General features: G+C 41.7%; 1 non-coding gene across 3 annotated transcripts; it reads right to left on the bottom strand.

Moving 5' to 3' along the window:
• Positions 1 to 888: 888 nt before the first annotated feature.
• Positions 889 to 19847, bottom strand: LOC112994814 (uncharacterized). Of its 3 annotated transcripts, XR_010387254.1 has the most exons (5): positions 19695 to 19847; positions 18756 to 18862; positions 15994 to 16156; positions 9430 to 9647; positions 7174 to 8048 (listed from the first exon to the last, which is right to left on the bottom strand). It is a non-coding gene; the product is annotated as an uncharacterized LOC112994814 (transcript). The 3 variants fall into 3 exon arrangements; XR_010387259.1 differs by lacking the exons at positions 7174 to 8048; positions 9430 to 9647 and adding an exon at positions 889 to 1477; XR_010387256.1 differs by lacking the exons at positions 7174 to 8048; positions 9430 to 9647 and adding an exon at positions 14486 to 14610.
• Positions 19848 to 19856: the final 9 nt, after the last annotated feature.

Raw genomic sequence — 19856 nt, 5'->3', positions numbered from 1 at the left:
ATTTTCATTGTCATTTTTATTTTTATTTATTATTTTTATTATTGTATTTTTTGTATTTTTTATTTTTATTACTTTTATTTTTATTTATTTTATTTATTTTTAATTCTTTTATTACTTATTCTTATTTTATTTTTTATTATTTTTATTTTTGTTAATATTTTATTATTCTTGATTATTTTTATTTTTATTATATTTATTATTTTTATTTTATTCCTTTTTATTTGTCATTTTTTTTTAATTTTTATCTTTAACCATTTGATGCTGGCAGAGAGGAAAAACAAGCTGGCAGCATCTCCCCGGTCACCCATTTTACGTGCACAAAAAACCCGTGAGGGATTGTCAGCCAGGGCCAAGATTTGGGGCAATAAAACATATTTTTGCTTCCTACATCAGGCAAAATTTTCCCTTGGATTCACCCAGGGAAATTTGGTCCAAGCGTCCACGTTTAGCAGAAAGCTCGCGGCTGCTCTTTCAGGGCTGAAGAAGGGTTTGGCGCGTGAACGGCCCCATAGCTTTTGGCTTTGTTCTTCCTTTTTTTCTTTTTTTCCTAACTACATCAGTTGCTCGCAGGAGATGTGTTTCCTCATGGATGTCCCTAGACCACCATGGCTACGACAGGTCTCCAAGTGCGTTTTGGGATAGGAATGGAACAATTAAGGCGCGCTGACTGTTAATGGCTCCTAGGACTGATTTTACTTCTCAGCAGCTTTGTCTCCAAACCGTTGTTCTCCCTCTCTGGCTCTCCGGTAATTCCTGGGGGGGGTTCTTGCCTTGACAGGCAAATTCCACTCAATATCGCTGGAATTTTGTAGGAATAATTTGGATATTTCCTTCTTGCTGGGTAGGAAAGATTTTAAAGGCCAGCTCCATAGATAAAATGAAAAAAAAGAAGAAGAAAAAAGCCCCAAATATCAGCTGTCTGCTCACCTACCACTAGCAAAGGTCGCACGTTAAGCCCCCGGAGAGGGCACCAAAGACGGCCCGGGCAGTCCGGAGACACGCGTCACCTCTCGCGCCAACCCGGGAAGCGGCGCTGGGCTGCACCCGGGGCTGCCGGCGCGTTTGATCGGCGGCTCCGCTTCAGCCACTTGTGGTCAGCGCGTTGGCAGACCAAAGCACCGCAACTTCAAAGACAAAAGATGTTAAATTCAAGCAAGGCTTTCTCTGAGCTTGACTTTTTTCCTGAGCCAAAGTACCGGGAGGAAAGTCGCAAGCTCCTCCTGTACCGCTCCGGCGTTTGCTCACACGCTCCCTGGTTGGTGAAGGAGGGTTTTGAGACTCGGTGGAGAGACTCTTCAGGTGCTTTTGATCCACTCATTAAAAAAATCCCATGCAGAGAAAAGACACTTAAAGGCAGAGGGTTTTTCCCCCTTTCTCCTTGTCCTGAAGCTCTCTTGTTCCTCTCCTGCTGGGCAAGAGGTCGATGCAGCCATCTGGCATCTAATGCAGCGTTCCCACTGCTGCACAGTCTTGAGACCTGGAAGAAAACGCAAAGCTGTCCCTGCTGCCAGATAATTTTGATTATGCACCAAATTTCATAGTCCAGCCAATCCACAGGGTCTGGCCTGTAGAATAAGGTGACAGTATTTGAGGGGCTAACTACCAACTTCTCTCCCCTACCCCAAAACCAAATACCCTGCAATTTCAGTGCTGGGAGATAAAGCTCTTAGAAGTTTGGTGGTGATATAACGATGACACTTTTCCCTACCTTGGGTCCGTCTGTTGTGCGTTTAAAGATAATTTCTGAGTATTTACATTCGAACATGCTTTGCAAGCGGTCCCTCCTTCGATGCTCGTTTCTGCCTCCGCTCCTTGCCTGCATCTCCATGTTACGCAGGCAGCAAGGGCTTACAAGGCAGCGCTGAACCTGCTGTCTAGCACAACTTCTTATTAACCCTACAGACTACTTCTACAGATGGTCCACAGCCAAAAAGTTTGGGTGGGGATATGGATCACAGCCCCTGGGCAGGGGCAGGGCTGTCACAGGGCTGGAGCCCAGCACCGCTGCAGCATCGCAGAGCAAGGACTGACAGCCCTGGGCTGGGCCGAAATGGGGCCTGTGAGTGCCCGTGGGGCCCTGACACAGGCAATGTGAGGGTGTTATGTTCAGAAGCACGGAGACCTCCTCAAGGTACCTAAGAGCTGAAAAAAGTCAGAAAATTCCTCAAAGTTGGGAGCACTGCTGAGCTCCCAGGTCACCTCTACGACACCTTGAACCCCTCCTTCCCCATTAGCCGCGTTGGTGCTGAGGAGCACTGATGCTCTCCAGAGCTGAGGGAGCTGATCTGCAGAGCTATCTTGTTTCCAATTAAAAAACTGATGGGAAGGATACATGGCAGCTTGCAGGAAATATTGAGGGTTGCACACCATCTGGCTTGACCCAAGGAAGCACTGCGTTATTGGAGGAGAGCTATTGCAGGAGTCCCCTGTGTCGCGTACTGTATTTATGCTTGGAGATATGGCTCAAAGTGACAAACGGACCCAACCTCCTTCAGGAACAAACAACTAATTACAAATAATTAAGGTGCAAAACAGAGGGAAAAGGTGAGGAAAAATTCAAGCTGTTACTTGAACAGATATGGCATATGTAGATAGTTAGTAGAAAAGGTGAAGATGCCAATCAGTGACACTCAAAAATACACTCTGCTGTACTTGGGTTTTTTTAGACTAATAAAACCATTTATCTGTTGTTTCACCAGTGGTTTCACTTGTGTAGTTCAGTTCATGACCCTCTTACAGTTCTGGCTGAGCTGCTAAACTGTTCTTCGACTTCTTTAGGACATAAACTGACAAAAGCTCCCACTTTATTGCTTCCTCCCTTACCTCTTATCAGTACCTCCAGCACCTGAAGCTCTAGGATTCTGGTATTTAAGATACTTTTTAGACTGATCAGGAGTAAGAAGACAGGATTTTATCTCTGCCTGTAGTTCCATCATCACTGCTAAGGAAGGCTGCCCTCCTCCCTGTCTTGGAAGTCCACCATGGGCCATGAGATCAGAGGGACCCATGATGGTCAAAACCAAAACACAGTAAGTAGCGCATGGGCCATAACTGACCCAAACAACACCTTGAAGAGGACAACCCAGATGTTCAGGTGTCCATGCTGAGATCAGAACAGGGGAGTTACTCAGCCCACGGTTTGGTGTACTATCTCAGTTCTGTACACCTTCACTTGCCTGGTCCGCACTTCCCTCCTGGACCGCTTGATTGGATATCAAAACGCTTTACCAGGTGGCACATTCGATTAGTAGGCACCAACGTGAGTTTGATGAATGAGGGTCTGATTGAGCCATTAATGTATTAGGCTCAATAGATAACACAGCTGATTTAGCGGCTGGCTCAGCGAAGTGTCTCGTTTCATGATACAAATGGTTCGATAAATTGTGTGTCTCTTTCAGTGGATGACAACACTTGTTCAGCAAATGATGTATCTCATTTTACAGGGTCTTCTTGCTCAATAGGACTCACGTTTAGATCATTAGGTGAGATAGGTCCAGCAGGAGCTGGTCTACTTCTTCTGAGCAATGATATTGCACAGCAGAGAAGTATCTGAGCGCGAGACTGCTGGTTTCTGCACACAGTCCAATTCACAAGTTTCTCTCTTTCAGTGCCTGGTGTAAGTGAATTCCTTTGGAGATTAGTATTGAGCGACTCTTTGTAGCAATAGTCCTCAGGGAAGGGAAAAAATAAGTTAGGATTCTGAAGTTTTTTGGGGACGTTATTTATTTAAGACTATAATGGAATAATAGTAGAAAGATCAACACATACATATTAAGACTCATCACACACTTAAGAACTAACAGCAATTTCTGCCCTAAGCTGCAAATTCCTCTGGTAGAAAAAGGAAGGAAGAGAAAGTTTTAAGGATCAGTCATATGATATTCATAAGCCACTCTGGTACAACAATGGCAGAAGCTAATGTGATCTCAAATGAGGAATTTTCACAGGAGAAAAGGAAGAATTGCTGCCACTATACAGCAGGAAAAAAAGAAGAATTGCTGCCACTATATAGCAGGAGAAAAGGCCACTACACAAGTCTCACTACTCATGAGATCCTATCTGGAATAGTCAGTTCTGGTCACTTGACTTCAGCATAGACTATTTTGTTCTGAAATAGGTATTGTAGGATGAACAGGACAAGGCAGGGCCTGTCTTACAAGAAGGCTGAAATGCTTGGCTTGGTCAGCGCTGCAAAAATGAGGTCGAGAAGGGATACTGCTGTTTTTATACTCAGCGTGGGAAGCGGTGAACACTAGAGAATGAGATGTTTAAGCTAATGGGTTATGTTGGCACAAGAACAAATGGGTATGAATGGTGCACCTGTAGTATTGTGTTCAAACTGGAAGATTTCAATCGATCAAAAGAGAGGCACTTAGGACAGGCTTTCAGGCAGAGTTGTGGTGGCAGACCCTATTCCAGCTATTGCACTTTAATGCAATTGCTTTGGTCTCTCTCTTGCAGTCAGAGTTCAAAGAACAAACTCTGCTGACATCAGGAGGACTTATACACAGCACATGAATCAGAGCGCAGGATTTGGTATCTTTTTGGCTTTATGTCTGCCCTATCCACTGAGCTCCTATTTTAGAGTTTGTCCACTTCTGAAATCTCCCCTGGAAAATGAGACCATGCCTCTAGTCCTGGCACATGTGGCTAAAGACCTCCCTACCTTAACATTTATGATAGCACTTATGAAAAGGCATGTCTCACCCTCAAAAAACTGCTATAAATCTTCTGAATTGATATGCTGTGTCTTGCTTGGGCAGCGATGCGCAGAGCGACGGGGATGTGCAGGGTGCCTGCACCGTGTCTCTGCTGCTGCTAACCAATGGACCAGGTCACCTAACAGAGCTGTTGGTTTAGTTTTCTGCCACTTTTCAAAGCGGAGGGGATCCAGCCATCCTTATTGCCTGGTACAGTCGAACAAATGATAAAATGACTTTGCCCATTTGCTTAGCAATTTGTTCTCCTTCCCATACAGACGTTCTTTGTAAAATGTGAATCAAGCGATATTGTCTGAGAATAAAGACAAGCCGCTCACATGCGTCAGGTTCAAAACAAGAGCCTTCATTACTGCCACAAGTTTGACTTACTTCTTTCTACAATTTAAAATAATCTTCAGAGAAAATTAGGTAAGCTCTTCTGGTCATAAATAAAAACCCACCTGCTTTTTATAGACAATACAATTTATAAAGAAATCTCAGGTGGTATAACATTGCACAGGTTTGTTCTGATCAAGTTGGACACAATTTCCTTTCCCTTGTTCTTGTTTAGTATACTTTATTTTTATCAAAACTGGCTGTATTTAAGTGCTGAAGCAGTTTCCAGGTTTACCTACTAAGCTTGAGGTCTCCTTTCCAAAAAATAGTCCTGGCATTGCTTCCAAGTAGTAGTTCTGGCCTGTAAATTGCAAAGAGCTTTGGAGTCCCTTGAGAACGTCAGCACCATAGACTCATAAGAAAATATATACTGTCTCCTGTCTAATATTTTATTTATTCTAAAAGCCATCAAGTGTCTTTCCCTGTACTCTGGGTGAAGATTTAATTCAGCACATATATAATTATCCTTGGGATATATTAAAATTTTCATATATCATTGTCATAGATGCCGCTGCCTCCATAATTCATCAGCTAGCTAGCTGGTGGAGTCCCAAGGTGGAGGTCCATAACTCATTTGTGCAGGCAATACCGCCTGTAGCTCTGCACTGACACAGCTCTCTGATGGTCTGTGTGTCCTTTCAAGAGATCTAATATGCTGGGGTTTCTAATGCATCAATTTATCCTGCAGCTCTCTATTAGCACTGGTTTTATAATGCTGCAATTTATCTCAGTTCCAGGTCCTACAACAGCAGCCACTGCTCTCCCACCTCCTTCCCCATAGCATTTTCAGCTTCTCAATGCTGCCTATAGTGATTGCAGCCTGATAATTGGCTTTGCACCATTAAATCAGCCTTCAGCTCCCAGCATCATGGCTCTTCGGCTCTTCTATTTGGCATGCTTTTTCCAAAAGGATAAGGTTTTCATTTGAGCTTTCTAACAAAGCCCCAGCAATCAGAAATTCCTGTAGGGCCCAGGTGCTATGTTCTCCTTCTTTTTTAAGCCCAAAGGGAACTTGATGGACAAACACGCCTCTTTACAATGGATGTTAAACACATCTCTGCCCTAACAAATCATCAAACAACTGCCAACCTGAGGAAATGCTCTGGAAGAAAAAAAAAAATGGATGAGATGATGGTGGCACTGAGATTCAACTCTGTTGTTCCTGAAGGAGGCATGGTTCATCACCCTCCGCAGAAGGGGTCATCCCTGCAGCAAACCACCGGTGGGAAAACTACCTCAAGGACCTCCAGCATCGCTTGTATGCCTCACAAGAGCTGGGGGCGTGAGTTTTTCTGATGAATCCCTGCAGCACCTACATTGTATGCTTCTCATGTTGAGCTGGGGATGGGCTCCGCTGGGCACTGTCCTGGGGCTATGCTGGCCTGAGAGCCAGTGTCCTCAGACGTCTGCAGTGTCTGCAGCCGGCAGCAACCACCCTTGGCCCTTCTCAGCCCTCCCCATCAGAGCAAAGCAGTTCAACGGGGAGGAAGAGACATGCGGTTGGCAGAGCCAAAGGGGGAAGCACGCTGGCGGGAGCCAGCAGAGGATGTGAAAAAACGCTGAGAAGAACCAAGGTTTCACAAGGTTACTTGGAAAAACAGAACAGAAACCTTTGCATTTTGTAATTCCCAGGATCAGTTTTACTTAATAGCTGCCTGTGAGGACTGACAGTTTTACTTAATAGCTGCCTGTGAGGACTGAAATGTTTTTAAACTGATACCAAGAGGAGTTACAGATATTTTCACGCTGAAAAGAACAAAACCAAAATTCAGCAAAAATACTTCTAGTATGCCCCATCTGTAACCTTCTCTCTAACCTTGCTCCCTTCTCTCAGCAGCTCTGAGTCTCTCCCTTAGAGATTTCAGGGATTTTCCTTTAAATGAGGATTTGCGCATTATTTTACAGTTAATGGAAAAAGCAGCTAGCAGCCAGATGTGAAGGGCAGGGGAATCGGCAGTGTTAAAAGAGCATGGATGAGCCCTGGGGCGGCCAGACCTGCTGGGCTGACGCAGGGAGCCAGCAGCGACCAGCACCTACGAATGGATATTACGGTCATGGGCTGGGATATGAGTGAGAAACGTTAGCACAACAACAGGTGGAGGGGAAATCAGAACTTTTTATCATTTGAAATAAAGGAAAAGTTTCAGGTAGCTGTGGAGCAGTCAGCAGAGGGAGACACGAGCTCACATAATCTGTACACAATCTCAACCTATTTCCTCCCTCAGAGCCTGTAAAATGCAGACAGCAGCTTTAAGTACTACCATAAAACTATTTTATTTTACTTTTTCTACATTTATGTTTTAATCTTTGAGATCAGATGAGAGATAAAACAAATAAAGAAGCTGAAACATATGGAGTCATGGATATGTTATTTGACTTACTCATAGAACCTTGTCTCTCCTACAGGTTTGCCAGGAGTCTGAGTTTCATGGGATTGTGGATTCTCTCTCCTTTATGTTATCTCATTTAACATTTCACAGAAGCTCTCCTGTCTGCTCCTTCATGCCCCAAAATCTCAACTGAAGGAGTCACAGCATTTGATAAAAGACGACTTAGAGGAATCACTTTTTTTTTTTTTTTTTTTTTTTTTTTTTTTTTTTAAGATTTATCATTGTGAAATTTTTTTTCCCCTCCAAAAAAAAAAAATCCCCTCTTAGCTTCTGGTAAGTGCATAAGCAACTTGGCAACATCCAGAATGCCTCTTTAGTTTGGTGGCAGGCTTTAAACAAGTGTGTACTGGTGAGCCCTTCTTCAAAACACCCCTTATAAGGGTAGAGAGGAAAAGACACCAACGGTCCTGAGTCATTTCCATGCTGGGAGCCTTTGAGCAACTCAAGTAGTGACACAGGTGCAGACAACAGCCAAACCTGCCCTCTCACTGCTGAATTCTCAGAGCAGGCTGTGCAGTCCCAGAGAGAGTGGAAGAAACATCACATCTGCTTTAGGTGAAATCTGGATTGTTATGTATTTCGTAAAGAAAAAAAGAAATGCTACTTTCAGTAAATCGCAGAAAGAGAGACAAAGAACAACAATACCACCTCCTGATTTTGCAGGGTTTTTCCTCTTGTCACTTAAGCCTTCCACAGTGTGATGAACAGGAAAGAAGGATCTCTCCCTCTTTGTCCTTCCTAACTAGCAGTATATGGTCTTACTTTCAGTGCTGCATCCTTCCCACAGTGTTTTCCAGTGATCCCTGCTGTGGACCACTCACTTCTTCCTTCTTCTGGTTAAACTCTACAAGGTGCCCAACTTAGAAAGTGCTGCAGCTACAACCTCCAAACTGGAAAGTGGGTCATTAAAATCTCATTTACACAGGGGAGCTATTACCTTATTAAAAACGGGGATTTTGCAGCGTTGGAGCACTCCCTCCCATATGAGAGGCATGCCAGCACCTTGCACAGCACAAGCCTCTGCTTTTACTCAGGTACCTCTAGGCTGAGGCTGATGGTTTTGGTCAGAAACTGTCTTAGTCCTTGGGAGGTAAAATAAGATGTTGCAGAAACAAAGCCTCCAAAGTGCCTATTTCTGTATCATTCCTTTGCCTTTTACGTACTGGAACGATGCTGACCCTCTGTAAAACCTCTGGCAAATCTCCAGTTTTCCGAAGTTCGTTAAGATCTAAAATTAGTGAATAAGAGAGCTCTTTGGATACTGGTCTTAAGTCCCTGAGTGTACACTACCCTGGACCTTCTGAGTTTAAAGTATTTATATTTAGTAAGTAATGCATCACATCCGCCTCAGTTACAGATGGCAAATTATTTCATCCAGCATGGGATGGATGGATCCTCCTACTTTGTTTTGAAATAGGAACCCCCGCCCCCCACAAACACAGTAGTTATGAACATTTTTTTTTTGTTCTGATAGATATAAATAGCAAAATCATAAACAACAGAGAACTCATTCCTAAACCACGATTCTTAATGCCATTTTAATGTCTTACTATCTTTAGCATGACTGAGCTTTTATATTTTGTCTATTTCTTTTGCCTCACATTCTCAATAATCTGCTTGCACTGTACATATTATTAATATCTCATCTAAATACGTCTTCTAAATTCATCCTTCAGATACATAAATCTTTCTCAGTTGAAATATTGCTCTGGTCTGAAAAAATATTAATCCAATGACCTTCTAAATAAATATCTGTCTTTGTGGCTGCAGCTAGAGCTCTAGATCTTTCTCACTTGTTGAGGGCAAAGTGATGGGCTACCACAAAGATTTTGTGTTTTGTAACGAGTGTCTCCTGAAAACAGTGATTTTTCAGCTGTTGTACTGAGACTTGCCCATTTCTGAAGAGTCCATGGAAAGACATGCGCAGCATCCCGGGCACCTACCTCCTAGCACCCGCAGCCCACTGGCGGCTTTTCCCTACGCACATCTCAGCGTTGGATGTTCCCTGAAAACGTCTTGCATTTGTTTGGCACAACCATGCCCCTCGGGGCACCCCAGCACACACAAGAATGAAGCCCAGAAGTCTTCAGGCACCGACCGACGGGCCATTGAAGGAACGATGCAGGCACAGCCCTGGAAAGGGTCAGCGTCCACCATGTAACTGATAGGAAGGGGGAAAACACAATTATCATGGCTATTACAGGATATTTGAGAGGCTCAGGAGACTGTGCAAAAGTTACTATGGGATATTTAGGGGAAGGGCCAAAGGTGGAGAAAGGGAAGGATTAGGGTAGAATAAGCACAGGAAAATGGTGAGGAGGAGGGGAGAGAGGAGCCAGTAGCCATATGTCCCAACCAGTGGAGAGGAGGGACAGAACTGTCCACACCTACGTCTACGTGAGTGGCGTTGGTGTTTACGCGAGTGCTGCTAAAGGCAATGCTTTGCCTGTAGTAGTCTGTGAAGCCAGCTGTGTTAGTGTCGTGTGTGTGCACCTCTCCGGAGTACACACTCAGCCTTGCTACTGGCCAAACTGGCACAGGGAAGGGCAGCCATATCCATTGGCCTGGAATGGAGGGACCTCCTGGGTCCCCAGGCTCATCGGGCCAGGTCTTGGAGCCAAGAAGGAGAAACCTCCAGCCCTGGAGTCTGCGGGATTTAGTGGCACCCAAAATGTCTTTAAGAGTTTGGCCATTCACTTCACAGCTCTAATATTAAACATATTTGCTCTCCTGTACACTTAATGGTTTGAGATTTAGAGGAAAACCATTCACATTCAATATGCAGCTATTATATGTTCCCCTTGGTGGAATAGTGTCTTCCTTACAAATAACACCCTAGTGCTATATTGCAAGCAGAGATAGCAACATGAAAAATTATTGGGGCTTATTGGAAAAAAGACACAAAAACCACCAACCAGCAAAGACGCAACATCCCAACACCACATGTATATTTATATTGGCTGAACAGAGTATCTATAAAAATAGTTATGTTTGACCAAGTTTACATTGCAGGATTTTCTTGTGCACCAGCCCAGAACTTCCCTGACACTAGGCCTTCACCAGTCACCTTACTGAATGCTGTTCTTACCCTGCTGTCCTTCTCACTGGAGCCATTACTTAAGAAAGCAAATGCAAAGCCTTGAGAGCTAAGAAAATGTGTTATCCAGCAGTTACAACTTGCCATCAGGTGCTCAAGACAGAGGCAGACTGCTAGCAGGGCAGCTCCTACCAGTAACAGTGCAGTAGAGCAACGGTAACATGGCAGAACCCTTCAAGAAAACAGAGCAAGGCAATTCAAGCTGCTTTCACACAGACTTCACTTGGATCAGCCAATGCAAGGACCAGTGACATCAACAGCCGTTGTATAACAAAGTTGTCACTACTGAGTTTGAAGACACCTGCAATCATTTTCAACACTTTGAAACAAAGGAACCATGCTTGAAAGCCACAAAATTTGAGGTTCTGCAAATGCTTTCAGAGCTGGAAAGATAATTGTCCGCTCAGGTACCAGAACGACAAATGAAGTACTTATACTATCTTTTTGTGTGGTACTTTGAGCTGCTGTGGCTGTAACGCAATCAAATAATTTCATTTAGTATAACTTTCAGACTGTTACATAATGAAATTCAAGTAGAGGGTGAAAACATGGAAAAAATCAGCTTATAAAACACATCATCTGCAGCCTCTATTTCTCAATGTAACTAGCTGAATTCAGAACAGTTGCACTTTTCCCATTTCACTTGTAATTGGCAAATAAAGTCTGACAGGTCTTGAAAAAGTTGTTTTTTTTTTTTTTTTTTACCACTTTTTATGTGATTCCAGTTTTTTTTAAATGTGTTTATAGCTACTAAAGTTCCGTATGAATAGTACTTATCCAGTTTTTGTAATGGCAATGCAAGTTATTTACCTTCATAATTCACATGAACTACTGCATCACCCTGAAAGTGAAGCATAGCTTCTCCAGTTGCTTACTTCTGATACTCTTTCGGAACTTAGTGATCTTAATTTAAGGTGCAAGTAAACTTAGGTTTCACAATACTTAGCAAAAGAGAGGTGACAGACAAGACATTTCAGTTATAGATTTATCAAATAAAAGAAAGTTCTGATAAATTACACATTTTTGACAGCTTTTTCACTGAAAAGGTTGACGTCCAACATAGCAGTAACAGAGAAACACTTAATTACGTCTCAAGTGACAGCTTCATGCTCAACAAGCACAGCTAAATACAAAATCCACTTGTGGAAGAATAACCCAAGCAAATGTCCAAATATACTAGATTAAAATTATCCTGTGATTGCAAACAAATTTCAATTCAGGCAAGAACTCCTATATCTTTCTTTTTAAAGAGAAAAACAAACCCCTTTGCTTCACAGCTAAAGCCGCAACAGTCTTAAGGTTACTTACAACCATTTTTTTTGTGTGTAAAATTATTTTAAGTTTCATTAATCAGAGTGAGATATGGATAAAAATCAGATGTCAAAAGATAATTACGACTGAAACTGACACTATAAAACCTGCTTTTTTGGCTTGGAGTCAGTGAACTCAAATATAACATCAGGGCTGAGAAAGGCTCTGTTTGTATACTTGGTCTTCAGTGCTAATTCTGAAGCTTTTTGCTCCTATTCACCCCACTAATCTTTTAAATGACAGTGAGATTCAGCCTTTTAGCACATTGACAAACTGAAAAACATTGGTAATAATATCTAGGCAACTCATTCTCTCACAGCTAGAAGAGTCTGCCAACTCATACAAAATTAGCATTTCAGAAGTGAAACATGAACTCCAATGTTACTTGTTGACATGATGAAACCCCAGCAGGTGTATGAAATGCACCCTCTTTGTCTTAAGACATTACAAGGGAGACAACACCCAACAGCCCCACAAAAACATTTAGGTTTAGTGAGGTAAAATGGGAGAAGCCAGGAATAATCTTTGATACTCGTTTCAATTTAAAAAGTCTATGTTCAAAAATAATGTTGAGCTTAAAAAAAAGCTACCTGCAGTTTTAATTCCTGTTCTTTAATATATAACTATCACTTTATTATAGATCAAAAAACGGTTGCATCAAAATTCTTAGTTAATCTGTGTATATCAATAGCAATAAGTTCTTGATTATCAGTAAGTTTTAATTGGTTATACCGCACATCTATACATATAAAAGCTTTTTCATGTCTGCTAGAATAGTTCTGTTTAGGAGTCCACGAACTGAAAAAAGTGAGATCCACTACCTTAAAGTGACAAAATAGATAGATTATCTTTATAATTGTTCTGTTCACGTTTGTTTGCAAAGCATGCAAAAAGTCTTCTCTAAAGTAGGTCCTAAAAAAACAAAAAAGGGAAGTAACCCCAAAAAAATCACAGTGAAAATCTGAAGTGAAATTTACTGTAGCAACACTTTTTTCCCCTCTGTCACTGCAGTAAGTTGCTATTTATATGACATTAAAACCCTCATGGAGTAGCATAACTTCACTCTTGCTTCTGAGTGCCTTCCACTCATTTATTTAATAATACAACCAATATAAATTTAGGCTAAAAATTTCAAACTAGCCTAAATAAGGTGCCTAGATCATCTTCACCTGATTCAGAGAGCTTCTGAATACTGAATATTCTGAATACTTATTTTGACTTAAAGTCATAAGTCCTCTATTTTGCATCTTAAATTGGTCAGCATCTTGGGTTCAAATTAAAGAAGACTATCCATAGCATAGTCAAATATACACTGCTGTATACAAAATCCGCAAACTGATGTCCTAATCCCTGTCCAAAACATGCTCTAGACAACCCTTTGCTTTGCAGTCTAGAAACAGGAGATATTAATAACACTTTTGGGCAACTATCATGAACACATCTACTGGTTTAGATGATAATAATCTGTTCTACACATCAATCCTCTAAAGACTTTTGGCATCTTAAAGTATTATACCTAGATTCCCTAATGAATGAAAGGTAAGTACGATACCTCTGGTTTATCGGGTGTCTCACAGAATCTACATGGACAATTTTTACAGAGCTGTTGGCACAGTAACATGTTCAAAGCGAATGTTACAGATCTACATTCAGAACCAACTAACTGTGCCCAGAAGGACCAGCTTCCCTCCATTCAGAACAAAGGGTATCTAAATGACATGCTCAGGTATAGGGGTCTACAATAAACATCTGAAGTCAGAAGAGATGAATCCTGCCCAGAGGTACAATACATCATTTGTGTAACTTACCTAACCTTAAATCTTATTCAGGTTGTGTTTCACATTCTCCTTGCAGCTCCATACTTCTTGATTGCACCATATGCAACTTCGCAATAGTTGTTTTTTCCTTTTTCTCTCTCATAAAAAAGACATATGCTACCAAGTCAACAAGTACTTCTTCCGCAAGTTATTAATACTTACATCTTAAAAAATACTCTGGGAATACCTTACCTATGGTCTAGAAAGAAAATTTTATTATGACGATTACCATCGCAATAACCACTTTTAAATCTGCAGCTCAGCACTGGTCCTTGCTACTTGATTGTTCAGTATCCTCTAATAAATTCTCTGCTTGTATTTGAATTAGCCTTTGGCCTAAGCTGGGCCCTTTGTAGTGTCATTACCCTTAGCTATCCCAAGAGACTGTGGCTGATATTAGCCAGCGTCAACAAAATTATACTGTTTTGAATAAGGATTAATGCCTCTAATTATAATGGACCTTCCACACAGTTAAACTAAATACATGATATGCTCATTTGCCAGTTTTTAATTTTCTAGATGCCAAAACATTTTTTGTAACTAGAAAAATGAGGGATAATATGACTGTAAGTTACAACAGGAATAAACTGAAATCTCCTTGTCCAGAATTCCAAAGTTCTCTTTAGACTTCCCGTCTTCCCCATTCTATCCAAGAATGGCACCTATACTTAGAAATTTTAAGTAAAGGAGATTAGACAAATCTGACTTGCCCTATTTTTAACTGACAAACAGATTTACAAAAAAATATCCAAACAAATTAGAACGACAATGACATTAATACACATAAACTTTCACTTTATGGACTTCTCTGTCTTCACATTCTCTTTGCTTATTGTAATAATAGAAAGTATTGTCCCTTCTCTGCAGTTTCTTAACAAATCCAGTTTCTGGCCAACACTCTACCTATGAATAGAATAAAAAGGATATACATTCACCTGAACATGCTCACACTGAATTACGTTTGTGCATTATATTGTAAAGAATACAGCATATACTTTCACGGAAAAAGTTCATTTGCATCTGAACACTGCTTTACTGTTAATTTAATTAACTTTTAGTAAAGATTAAGAGCAAAAAGTCAGAAACCAGTTTCCTTGTCTAGTATAAAAAATTGTGATCAGAAAAGTCTAGAAATAAGTATCTAAGACTATCTGGTAGACTTGAGTGATTAAAAGTGGACTAGTCAAAGCTTTTAAAATATTTTATATTAGAATAAAACATCAGTTATTCAGTAATTTGAGAAGCTAGAAGATTCCATTTGTAAAAGACTGACTGACATTTAAAGGTTTCTTCAGGAATCTCTAATCATGAAAAATGTGTACATACATCACACATTTCATTAGCAACCTGAGAAAAATAAAGCGATCCTGGGAAGTTTGAACACAACTCGAGCTAATTTCTAACTGGAGTAAGCGGTGTTCTTTAACTACATCAGGGTTTGATTGTTCATAGTTTATAGCCTGCCATAAATCTTAGCCAGACTGATTCTACCACTCTAATTACCAGATTTCCTTTTGCACTGTTAAAGGATTTTTACACTACCGCCTTTGCTGTAGTACCTAGGCCCAAGACAACAGAATTAACTGCATCTTATTTTGCACATCTATATTTTACTGTTTTAAGTTAATTAGATGAGGACTGACTTTCTTAGGAACATTCTGCACCCATGTGCACAAGATGCTAAGATCTTTTAAAGCTGGACTTGTGAGACTAAATGCTGCTTTGGGAAATGAACCACAGAGCAGCTCCCTTTACCACAACCATCAAATGCTTCTACTGTGGACAGTTGCAATAGAAGGCAAATTCTGAGGGTGCATAAAGTCAAATCAGGCTAGCACGCAATTCAGTTTAAAACTGAAGTTAGTAGCAATGATGCAGGACTGAGGCCCTGGACATTGGACCACCTTCTTATCAGGCCTGTTGGCAGAGTAACAGGGAAACTTTACAGACAACTGCCTCTGATATATTCCTTTCTCAACACTGAATTATTCTTTTAGATGGCAGCTAAATCTAGTCAAAGAAATATATAATGCTTCTAAATGCAGAAGGGAGAGAGAGGGAACAAAAACCCAGGTTGGCTAGTGTTTCCATTTCATTTCTGTGAAACAAGTTACTCTGCACAGTTAATCATAGCTAAAGAATTCAAGTCAAATTTAGGGAGAAAATGTATCAGAAGCCAGTTTAACAGAAAGAAAATAAGAGGTACTTCCATGTTTATTTAATCATTTAGTACAAAACAAAGACATTTAAAGTAATAACCCTTGCAGAGTTCTAAATCTTACCGTATCAACTTGCTTTACTTGTTTATATTCAACTTCATCTCTGTATCCAGCTTGCTGAAATCTGTATAAGTTCTCTACCTCATCCGACCATTTTTTGGCATGACATATAGATTTTGGTTTGATGTCAGCTCTAGCCATGACTCCAGAAATTCCAGACTTTTTCCTGAAATTAGATTTTTTAAAATGAAATAGAGAAGACTCAAGCAATTTGTTTGGGTTAGATACAAATGAGTAGATCAAAATCAAAAAAATAGAGTAAGGAAAATAGAGATAGCACAGTAATACCTTCCCTCAAAGTCTGAGATAAAACCCCCAAACACATTATAAGCAGTCAGAATCAGATTAAATGCACTAGTTGATCTCAAACAAACCCAAACCACCTACACTTCTATTTGTAGGACCTTTTATCATACTTTTGCTGCTTCAGGTTAGTGTCATCTAAAATTCATTTGGACACAGTGACACATTAAAAAAAAATATATATGTATTTTTTAAATTTCACATCTTCCTATTTACTGCCTCTTTGTCTGCCTCCATGGGGCAGGCAGCTCATCAGGTTTCTCTTCCTTCCTACCAACAGGACACCAAACTGGGCACAAAATGAAGAACTGGGCTACTATTGAAGAAGAGCCAACACTCAGAACATGAAAGGAAAGGTGGAAATGTACTGCCAGGCACATGCCCATGGCAACAGTGGAGATGACAAGGCAGAGCTCTTAAGAATTATGTTGGAACGGGGTTAAGGAGGAAAGGCTCACAATCTACCAAAACTCACCCTAGTCTACCTTTGCCCATTCACAAATCTGTACTGACTTCCTCTATACTCCTTCTCCCTGCACAAAGCCCCATGTGAATTTGTTCAAACATGCTAAGAAATGGGTTCTAGATAGGTTAATCAACTGCTAAACCTGAACCAGAGCAGAACTAGGACTAGTTCAGCCACAGATGAAACCCAAACCACAAAAGAATAAAATACACAATTAAAAAACACATTCCGAGAAGTCAGTGGAAACACACCAGGGATGGTTCTGAACTGTACTTAAAAAGAATCATTTGCCTTCTACCTTATATCTGAGTTTCAGTGAATTAGCTTTCCTGAGCATAGCTTACTCTGTTGCTGAAAAAATCAAACTTTGAATTACTTCAACAAGGAACATACATGAAATGCTATACTATCTTGAAGATATGATCAGAAATGAGTCCTCTCCTAGTTATGTATTGTCACCAAGCTTCAGTTCAGTAATTAGAAAAGGTATTTCCCAAAAGGGGGGGAAGCTTCTGGATTTTGTATTGAGAGGATGAACAGTCTTCCTCCCCACACTTAATAAGTTGCCTCCAAATCTTGTGCTCAAGGTAAAATTCCTTATTTAGCAATTTTCTACATCAACTGGGAGCTCTATAAGTCAAATGCTGAGGCATAAATGCTTTTAGTCTGTTACAAGGACAGAAAAGAAACTACACTCTAGCAAACAATGCATTCGGAAAATGTCAGGAATTACTTTTACCATAACATGGAAACAGCAGAGATCTGCATCTTTCATCTAACAGTATGAGGGCCATTAACAAACAAAGAAAGGGCCTTTCCTCTCTTACTGCATACACTTTAATAAAGATCAATAAAAAAATGCACATGAACACTCTCTTCTGGCAACACTAAACCGTTTCTTGCAGTTCAGTACTCTAAATCTTCTTTTACTAGGCTCTGCAGTCTTACCGGCATTTTGTAATTGAAAGTAGACATTTACTAAAAAAGGTCATTTTCCCACCCAGTTATGAGGTGCCATGCACAAACTAGCATGCTCAGCTGTATCTGTATTATAAATAGTGCAGTCTTGAAAGGATTTGTCTCAACATTGTTTTTTTCCTCCCTTGCTGCAAAGGACCCTTCTGTAACTATTACAGAATTTTTCATATGCTGTAGACCTGTTTTACATGTGTTGTCAAACTGGGACTCAAGACAGACTAAAAAAGTACTAGTAAACTAACAATACTAGTAGTAATAATAATATTAGATCTTAATAAATGCTAAATTACTATGACTTTATAAGCATCTTACAGAAACTTACATGTTACTAGGGTTATGTACTTCTGAATAGGATGTACTCAATTCATCTAATGAATGTGCTTCTTCAGTACATCTAGATATGCCTGGCACTTCCTGACTGACCATTGATTCAGATGGCCTGTACACAGGTGTTCCTGCCCCCAAACTTATGTAAAATAAAGGTCAGATATTTAAAGTGCCAGCTTAGTGCATTCAAGTATTAGAACAGCCTGATATTTTCATGCCACTATTTAAACCACATTATCTATATAAACCTCCTACCTATATTCTGTACAAGGGTGATTTCTATGCTGTGTGCGTATGTGTAATTCACTAGCAAACTTCAGGCTGGACTAGCCTAGTGAGAAGGAAGAATCAAGAGAGTGAGGGGGAGCATGTTTCACTAGGGAACCTCAGCCCTGATCAGCTGGCGAGGGAGAATGGAGCCAACTGTTTGTGTTATGCATGTTTATGTGGGTGCTGGTAAAAGCACTGTTTTCAGGCTGTTGGTCTGTGTGGCCAGCCATGCACGCGCAGTGTGTGTATTGGTAATACATACTCAGCCTGGCTACTTGCTGGAACGGGAAAAGCAGCAGCCTGCATCTATGGGACTGGGACAGGAGAACTCCCTAGGTCTTGAAGAGCTGTAGTTTTGGCTTCCCTTGACAATATTAAGCACCCCCAGGAGGTGAGCAACTAGAAATAGCTCACTACTTACTTATTTCAAGTTCTTGAAACGGTGCAACATTCCTCTCTCACCAAATCAGTTGTTCCACAATGCTGCTGCTTTTTATCTTCTTTCCCCACTCCTGTTCCCTTTGTTTCCTTAAAGTTCACAAAGGAAAAGAACATGTCTTCTACAAAATAAGACTACTGAAGCACTCACCACCACCATAGTAGAGAGACAAAAATAAATTGCTCAGGATACAATGCCTTGTGTCCCTAGCCAGCATTTGCTCTCACACAGAGATTAGCAGTGCCTATAGATCAAGAAGGGGAAGGGCTCCCACGGTCCCAGTAGTGCCATCCTAGGAGAGCAACCCCTGCCCTGAAGAGCCTGCAGGTTAAGGGCAGACAAGTTGGTTAGCCAGCCAAAACCCAACAATTGCAACCCCTGCTCAGACTCACATAAAGAAGGGCTGTTTTAAAGATCAATGAATGAAACAGCGCACAATGTGAATGTTTTCCCCTTTCTATTTTCAGAGCCCTTAGAAAGGAAGGAAGCAACACCGAGGCCTTGGCATGTCCCTCACAAACACAGGGGGCACAGCAGAGCAAAAAACGGCAGCAGGAGCCTCCCCAGCCCTGGCAGCCATAGGCTGAAGCTGTGAGAGAAGGCACCTTTCCCAGGGCAAATACTACCATGATCATGACCCCAAGCTCCTACACCTCTGCTATTAAGGAGAACATAATCCCCAGCCTCTCCACCAGGACACCAATGGCCAGCCCATCACCATGACTGCGCCTACGACCCCAGTCTCCCCACCATGAATGCCAGACCCTGCGCTACTGCAATAACCCCCAGTTCACCCCTACGCCCGCCGCCACGGCCGCTCTCCCCGCGGGGCCGCCGCGCCGGGCCCGCAGAGAGCAGCGGAACGGGGCCGCGACCGGCTGGCGACGGCTCCCCAGTGCGGCCGCGCCTCGCGGGAGCCACCTCGGCCTGAGGCCGCCGGGCGGGCCTGCCCCGGAGGCGCAGCCCCTCCGCAGCCGGGGCAGCGCGGAGCCGCCCGGGCCACGCTGCGAAAGGACCAACGGTCGCCGCGGCCCGGCGTTGCCAAGCAACCACCGCCTTCCGCTTCCCCCAAGAAGCACCGCC

The sequence above is a fragment of the Dromaius novaehollandiae genome, chromosome 1, assembly GCF_036370855.1.
Source record: "Dromaius novaehollandiae isolate bDroNov1 chromosome 1, bDroNov1.hap1, whole genome shotgun sequence".
Taxonomy (NCBI): Eukaryota; Metazoa; Chordata; class Aves; order Casuariiformes; family Dromaiidae; genus Dromaius; species Dromaius novaehollandiae.
Note: the sequence above shows the minus strand (reverse complement) of the source record. Positions and strands in the feature narration are given on the sequence as shown.